Source organism: Hordeum vulgare, chromosome 3H (genome assembly GCF_904849725.1).
Source record: "Hordeum vulgare subsp. vulgare chromosome 3H, MorexV3_pseudomolecules_assembly, whole genome shotgun sequence".
In the NCBI taxonomy this organism is placed as follows: domain Eukaryota; kingdom Viridiplantae; phylum Streptophyta; class Magnoliopsida; order Poales; family Poaceae; genus Hordeum; species Hordeum vulgare.
The window spans coordinates 275324338-275331837 of NC_058520.1; positions in this window are offsets into that span (position 1 = coordinate 275324338).

A 7500-nucleotide genomic window follows, 5' to 3' on the forward strand; every position below is an offset into this window, starting at 1 on the left:
AAGCGCTCGAGCAAGACAACTACCATCAAGGCAAGTCATTTTGATCATGTTATTTTACCTATGTTTTCGATGCATGGTAGATCACCTTTCTTTGCCCAATTGCATGCGGCCTAGGTACTTGGAAACTTTACTGTAAGTTGTAGTATCATGTGGTAGGAACACAACAACCCCGATACTTGGCCCCGGGACGACAATTTCTTAATGCTATGCTTGAGTAGACGGGTTATCGGTTGAGTGTATACCATGAGTGATGCGAGGATGATATAATAATCAAGACCGGCTAAGACAAGATTTTCAAGACCTCAGACGCAATGCAACTCTGGGTGAAGGACGGTTGATCGGCTCCCTGGAGAACCCAGTGGATGCCTGGGATGCTGGAGAGGCCATGTCATCCTGCGGAAAGCTTCACCCAGGCTCGAAGAGACGGACGGAGACTTCAAGACTCAAATCTTACCTGCACAGCCACAAGTCATTATGGGCTCTGGCTTGGTTGGACAACGCGGCGACTCTAGACAGGCCGTGCTAGCAGATGTAGACGAACGGTAGGAATGGATGGGCACCGACAGGGATTCAGAGGGACCCGTTGAAAGACCATGTTTTGATCATCCGGTCTTCAAACACCCTGAAGTGCGAGGACAAACCCGGAGGCGATCAAATCTTGTGGGGAACATGTGCAAAACTCTGCAGAGTGTCTAACCTAATCGATTAGCCGTGTCCACAGTCATGGACAAGTTGAGCCGAAGGCATTGAATTTCCCCTGAACTCTCGACACAACTTAATAATGATGTGGGTGTTAACAACTATTCGGGCACGAGAATTGGTTGGCGGAACCATCTCGTTAACAACAAACAATGTAGTAATATTTTGCTTTCAACCCCTCTTGTTGTAGGATAAAACTGGTTTATGCAAAACTTAGCCCCACCGGCCAAATATGCATGTAGAGATAGTTGATTATTTTTACTCCTCTCTTTGATGACTTGCCAGCATATTCAATATGCTGACCTACACGGCTGCGACGTATCATGTTGTAGAGTACTTTTCCGACCAGGAGTGAGGCTACAATCTACGCTCAGCGACATGCCCTTGGAGTCGGATGGACTCATCTACCTGATGCTTCCGCTAGTCTTCGTTAGATATCTCAAGAGATGGCCTTCAGCCACTTTATTGTAATCCTTTATTGTAATAAAGTACTCTTTATGAGATTTCGATTAGTAAAGCTGTGTGATTGCACTCTTGAATATATACATTATGTACTGTGTGTGTACCAGCATGATCTTGGGATGGTACAGAAACACCAGAGGCTTGACTCGTCTTGAGTCGGGTCGCTACAGAAATGGTATTCAGAGCACACGCTGACCTTGGGACGTAACCTCTAGGAATGGAAAAGCCTTAGGAAGAGAACTATTTTCTCTTATGACTATAAATCTTCTATTTCCTCTTCTGATCATTTCTGACTTCTCTCCGATTTTCCAATGTTTAGATGGCCACCTTCATCCCTGTTAAGTTCACGGAGTTTTGCCAGCCCCACACCACTATGCCGTTCGGAAAGGAGCTGGTGCAGATCACCAAGGATTTGAGGATTGCTCTGCCGACTATCACAGGGAAGCCAACTTCGTCTTACCCGGAGGATTCACGCTACAGGATCGAGGTGCATATTCCCGGAAGGACATTCCAGCCGCGCACTGAGCCGATGGATTTCAAGTTCATCGCACCCAACTGGATTCTCGGAAGGGACATGGCGATCCATTGTGGCCTTGGATGTATCAAGGAAGAATACAAAGGCTGCCCTATTTCTCCAAACCTATTCACCGTATCCCGGAGAAACGAAGACGGAGAAATCATCTCAAGCAAGACCAAGGACGCTCTCTTGTCTTATGCTCAGACCTTGGAGAAGTACAGCGGGACTCTGGAGCATCACGTGATCAAGGACGCCAGGAAGATCAAGCAACTGTCACTCCGCGAGCTTGAACTCGAAGAAGCTGCCCGGGAAGCCCACTATGAGCATGAGCTGGAAGTGGAGGACTTTCTGGAGCGGATCGAGAAGCTGAAGACCCGAGTTGCATACCTGGAGGAGGAACTGGACATGGGCGAGATCCTTCATCCCGAAGGAGACGTAGCCCCCTTGCTCAGCAACGACGAGGACTATGAAGAAAGTTCCACTGAAGGACCCGTCACCATGCTATTCTGAGGAGGACACTTAGAGTAGACCACCAAATTTACTTTATCGTTTTACGTTTTAGGCCGATGTTTAGGATTATCGAATTTTGTATCCCCGTGTGAACCTTTGTGATGATATTGAATGAAATGTTTGGTGTGATACTTGTGTGTTGCATTCATATGGGTAGTGTAATTCCTCTTAGACCATTGTTCTATGCTGACCTCACCCCTCTACAAACATCAGATGCCCCCGAGACGCGCCCCTGAGTCCAACTATCCGCCAGAACTCACCCAGTTGATCCAGCAACAAAACACCCTGATGCAGCTGATCATCCAGAACCAGAACAATAACAACAACCGTCACCCACCCCAGGCCGACAATCTCACCCGTTTCTTGAGGTTGAACCCTCCAAATTTCTCCAGCAGCATTGAGCCCATTGTGGCAGATGATTGGCTCCGCAAGATGGAGCGTGAACTTATCACTGCTGGTTGTTTTGAAGCTGAGAAGGTGCGCTTTGCCGCGCATCAACTTGAAGGCCCTGCCGCTGCTTGGTGGGAGAACTACATCACCACTTATCCCATTGCCGGAGTCACTTGGGAACAATTCAAGCAAGCCTTCCGCACCGCGCATGTCTCAGCTGGTGCAATGAGTCTGAAGAAGCGTGAGTTTCGCAACTTACGCCAGTGGAACCGCTCTGTGGCTCAGTACGTTGATCAATTCAGCATGCTCGCCCGTTATGCACCTGGAGATGTGGCCGATGAAGCGGACAAGCAGGAAAAGTTCTTGGAAGGACTGAATGATGAGTTGAGCATTCAGTTGACGGTAGCCACCTTCAACAACTACCAGGAGTTGGTTGATAAGGCCCTCATCTTGGAGGGGAAACATCAGCAGATGGAGAACTGCAAGCGAAAGTATGGGGTTGGGAAGTTCAACTCCGACACTCAGCAGAAGCCTCGCTACACCCCTTATTCAGGGAATACCGGGACTGGATCCGGTAAGTTTGGAGGACACGTTCAGCATAACCACCGAGTGCACAACCATGGAGGCCACAACCATGGAGGAAATGGGAACCACCGCAACAACATCAACTTCAAGAATGGCGGTACTGGCACTCAGCAGCATTCAGCTCCAGCTCAGAAGGATCTGACTAACATCACTTGCTTCAAGTGTCAGAAGACGGGACACTATGCAACTGATTGTCCCCAGAACAAGCAGGGAAATGGAAACGACAACGGCAACTCTGCAACAAAGAATCCCAATCCTTTTCCTCGAGCTCACGTGAACCACATTGATGTTGAAGAGGTCTATGATCACCCCGATACTGTGGTTGGTAAGTTTTTGCTAAATTCACATCCAGTATTGGTACTATTTGATTCTGGTGCAACGCATTCATTCATATCAAGGGTAGTTGTGGAAAAGTATAGTTTGCCAACTAGAACCCTCAGCCAACCTATTAAGGTCAGTTCCCCAGGAGGCATGATGACAGCCGGGATAGGATGCCATGCTTTGAGTCTCAACATCGGGAACCATAATTTTCCAACCGACCTCATCATATTAGAGTCCCAGGGATTGGATGTAATCCTAGGCATGGATTGGTTGGCCAAGTATGAAGGAAATATTGATTGTGCCCTTAAGTCTATTTTGCTCACCACCCCCGAGCAGAAGCGGATTAAGTACGTGTCTTAGCGCCCGACACGGAGTAAGCGAGTAAATTCTCTCACGGGAGTAGTCCAGGAGGAAGTACCGATTGTACAGGAGTACCCAGATGTATTTCCGGAGGAATTGCCGGGCATGCCACCCGATAGAGAGATTGAGTTCTTGATTGAGCTATTACTTGGAACAACCCCGATATCCAAGAGACCTTATCGGATGCCCGCAAATGACTTGGTAGAAATCAAGAAGCAAATTAAGGAGTTGTTGGACAAAGGGTATATTCGCCCAAGTTCTTCACCTTGGGGAGCCCCAGTGCTCTTGGTGGAAAAGAAGGACAAGTCCTTGAGAATGGTTGTCGATTATCGTGCATTGAACATTGTGACCATCAAGAACAAGTACCCCTTGCCGATGATCAATGATCTGTTTGATCAGTTAGTTGGAGCTCGTGTATTCTCAAAGATCGATCTTCGATCCGGGTATCATCAGTTGAAAATTCGTGAACAGGATATACCCAAGACAGCCTTTACCACTCGGTACGGCTTGTATGAGTACACGGTCATGTCATTTGGACTGACTAATGCTCAGGCATATTTTATGAATCTGATGATCAAGGTATTTATGGAATACTTGGACAAGTTTGTCGTGGTGTTCACCGATGACATACTGATATTCTCCAAGAACGAAGAGGAACACAAGGAACATCTGCGTCTAGTTCTGGAGAAACTTCGAGAGCATAAGCTATATGCAAAGTTCAGCAAATGTGAGTTTTGGTTGAAGGAAGTCGGATTTCTCGGACACGTCATCTCAGGAGAAGGAATAGCAGTGGACCCTGCCAAGGTCACAGCAGTCACCGAATGGATAGCACCCACTTCAGTCAAGGAGATCCGCAGTTTCCTCGGACTTGCCGGATATTACCGGAGGTTCATTGAGAATTTCTCAAAGATTGCCAAGCCCATGACAGAGTTGTTGAAGAAGGAATCCAAGTATATTTGGACCGAGCAATGTGAAACTAGTTTTCAAGAACTGAAGAACGTCTTGTCACAGCCCCAGTGCTGATATTGCCGAACATTCGGAAGGATTTCCAGGTTTACTGTGACGCTTCTCGTCAAGGACTTGGAGGAGTGCTCATGCAAGAAGGCAAAGTTGTAGCCTATGCATCGAGACAGCTCAGACCTCATGAGTTGAATTATGCCACACATGACTTGGAACTAGCAACCGTAGTGCACGCTCTCAAGACCTGGAGACATTTCCTGATCAGAAATAGTTGTGATGTTTACACTGATCACAAGAGCCTGAAATATATCTTCACGCAGAAGGAGTTGAACCTTAGACAGAGGCGACGGCTAGAGTTGATCAAGGACTATGACAACGGATTGCATTATCACCCAGGCAAGGCAAATGTTGTAGCCGATGCGTTGAGCCGCAAGAGTTATGTGAACACGCTCACAGCTGGAGGATTACCCCAGGAGTTAGTCGATGACCTCCGAGAGCTCAAATTGGAAATAATTCCAAGAGGATTTGTTGCCACTCTGGAAATTCAGTCTACTTTGACAGAAAAGATCCGCAAAGCACAGAAAGCAGACAAGGAGATAGCTGAGATTAAGCAGAAATGGAAGACGGGAAAGCTAATGGTTTTCGTGAGGATGAACACGGAACTTTATGGTTTGAGGATCGCATCTATGTGCCCAATGATCCCGAACTCAGGAAGTTGATACTTCAGGAAGCCCGTGATTCCCCGTACTCGATACACCCCGGCAACACCAAGATGTATTTGGATCTGAAAGAAATTTTCTGGTGGACAAGATTGAAACAAGACATTGCCGAGTACGTAGCGATATGCGATGTTTGTCAGCAAGTAAAAGCCGAGCATCAGAAGCCAGCAGGTTTGCTCCAACCTCTGCCGATACCCGAGTGGAAATGGGAAAAGCTTGGTATGGACTTCATCACAGGATTACCGAGGACCCGTTCTGGCTATGATTCTATTTGGGTTGTGGTCGATCGTTTGACCAAGGTAGCTCACTTTATTCCGGTGAAGACTACTTACACGAGTGCCAAGCTGTCCAAGATATATATGACGAGGATCGTATGTCTGCACGGAGTACCGAAGAGCATTGTGTCCAATAGAGGGACTCAGTTCACATCAAAATTTTGGCACCAACTGCATGAAACCTTGGGAACGAGATTGGAGTTCAGTTGGGATGACAATTTGCCCTATGCCGAGTTCTCATACAACAACAGCTACCAGACCAGTCTGAAGATGGCCCCTTTCGAAGCTCTATACGGAAGGAGGTGCAGAACACCGTTGATGTGGGATGGAGTTGGAGACCGACAACTTTTTGGTCCCGACCTTATCCGAGATTCTGAAGAGAAGGTCAAGCTAATTCTTGACCGACTCAAGATAGCTCAGTCCAGGCAGAAGAGCTATGCTGACAGCAAACGTAAGGAAGTAACGTACGAAGTGGGAGACCGAGCATATCTTCGGGTGTCTCCACTTCGAGGAATCAAGAGATTCGGTGTGAAAGGAAAATTAGCACCTCGTTACATTGGCTCCTACAAAATTCTTTAACGTAGAGGCGAAGTTGCATACAAACTGGAACTGCCGGAAGGATTGTTCAGAGATGGCCGATGTTCCGTTGAGAGATACAGTGCCCCTAGAGGCCATACAGCTTGACAGTGATCTGACGTATGAGGAGAAACCCGTCAGGATTCTCGAGACTGCCAACAGAGTTACCCGTAGCAAGATCATCAAGTTCTGCAAGGTGTTGTGGAGCCACCACACCGAGGAAGAAGCCACCTGGGAACGAGAAGAGGATCTTCGTCGAGACCACCCGCACCTGTTTTCTAGCCAAACCGAATCTCGAGGGCGAGATTCATCTTAAGGTGGGTAGGTTTGTAACATCCCAATTTTCCTAATTGGGAATGTTTTACATTATAGCTAAGCACCTATGCATATTGAGTGAAATAAATTCTAGCACGTGAATTTTTCTTTCGTCTTTGATTTGCATTTCTATTTTTCCTCGCACGAGTAATGCCCGGAGAAAAAACTCTCTTGCACGCAAGAGAGAGAGCGGAGGAAAATGACACTCCAAAGTGCAGGCAATTTTTTTTAATATTTGAGCCAAGAAAACCCAAAGTTCTTTTGCAAAAATAATTGCAAAAAGAAATAAAGCACATTTGGGAATATCTGAAAAAACATTTTTTTTAAGTTTTTATTTTTGCTTTGGAAAAATGTTATTCGGGTAGAGAATATTTTTCTGATTTTTTTGGTATATAATACCCTATATAAATATTTTGACTTATTTCCCTTTTATTAGCTTTTGTTTTCTGTTTCGGAAAAATGTTAGAAATTAGGAAGGTTTTTTTCCTTTTAACCGCCGCCCCCGAGCGCACTATAGCCTCGGCCGAGATCCCCCACTACCCGTGATCTAAAATCCCTAGAAGCCGGCCACCCGCCCCATTTTTCCCCGCCCCCTGCCACTCACCTGCGGGCCCCCTGGCCGAGCCAACCTCCCCCGTCGGCCTCCCTTTCCTCTCCTTCCTTCTTCTACAGCCGAGACCGTCTCCTCCCAGGGAACCAGGGATTTCTTCCCCGAGTTCTACTCCCTCTCCTTCCTTAGCCCACCCCCTCCTAGCCTATAAATACCCAGCGCCCCGAGCCGACCCCGTTCCCACCCTAAACGCGTCGGACC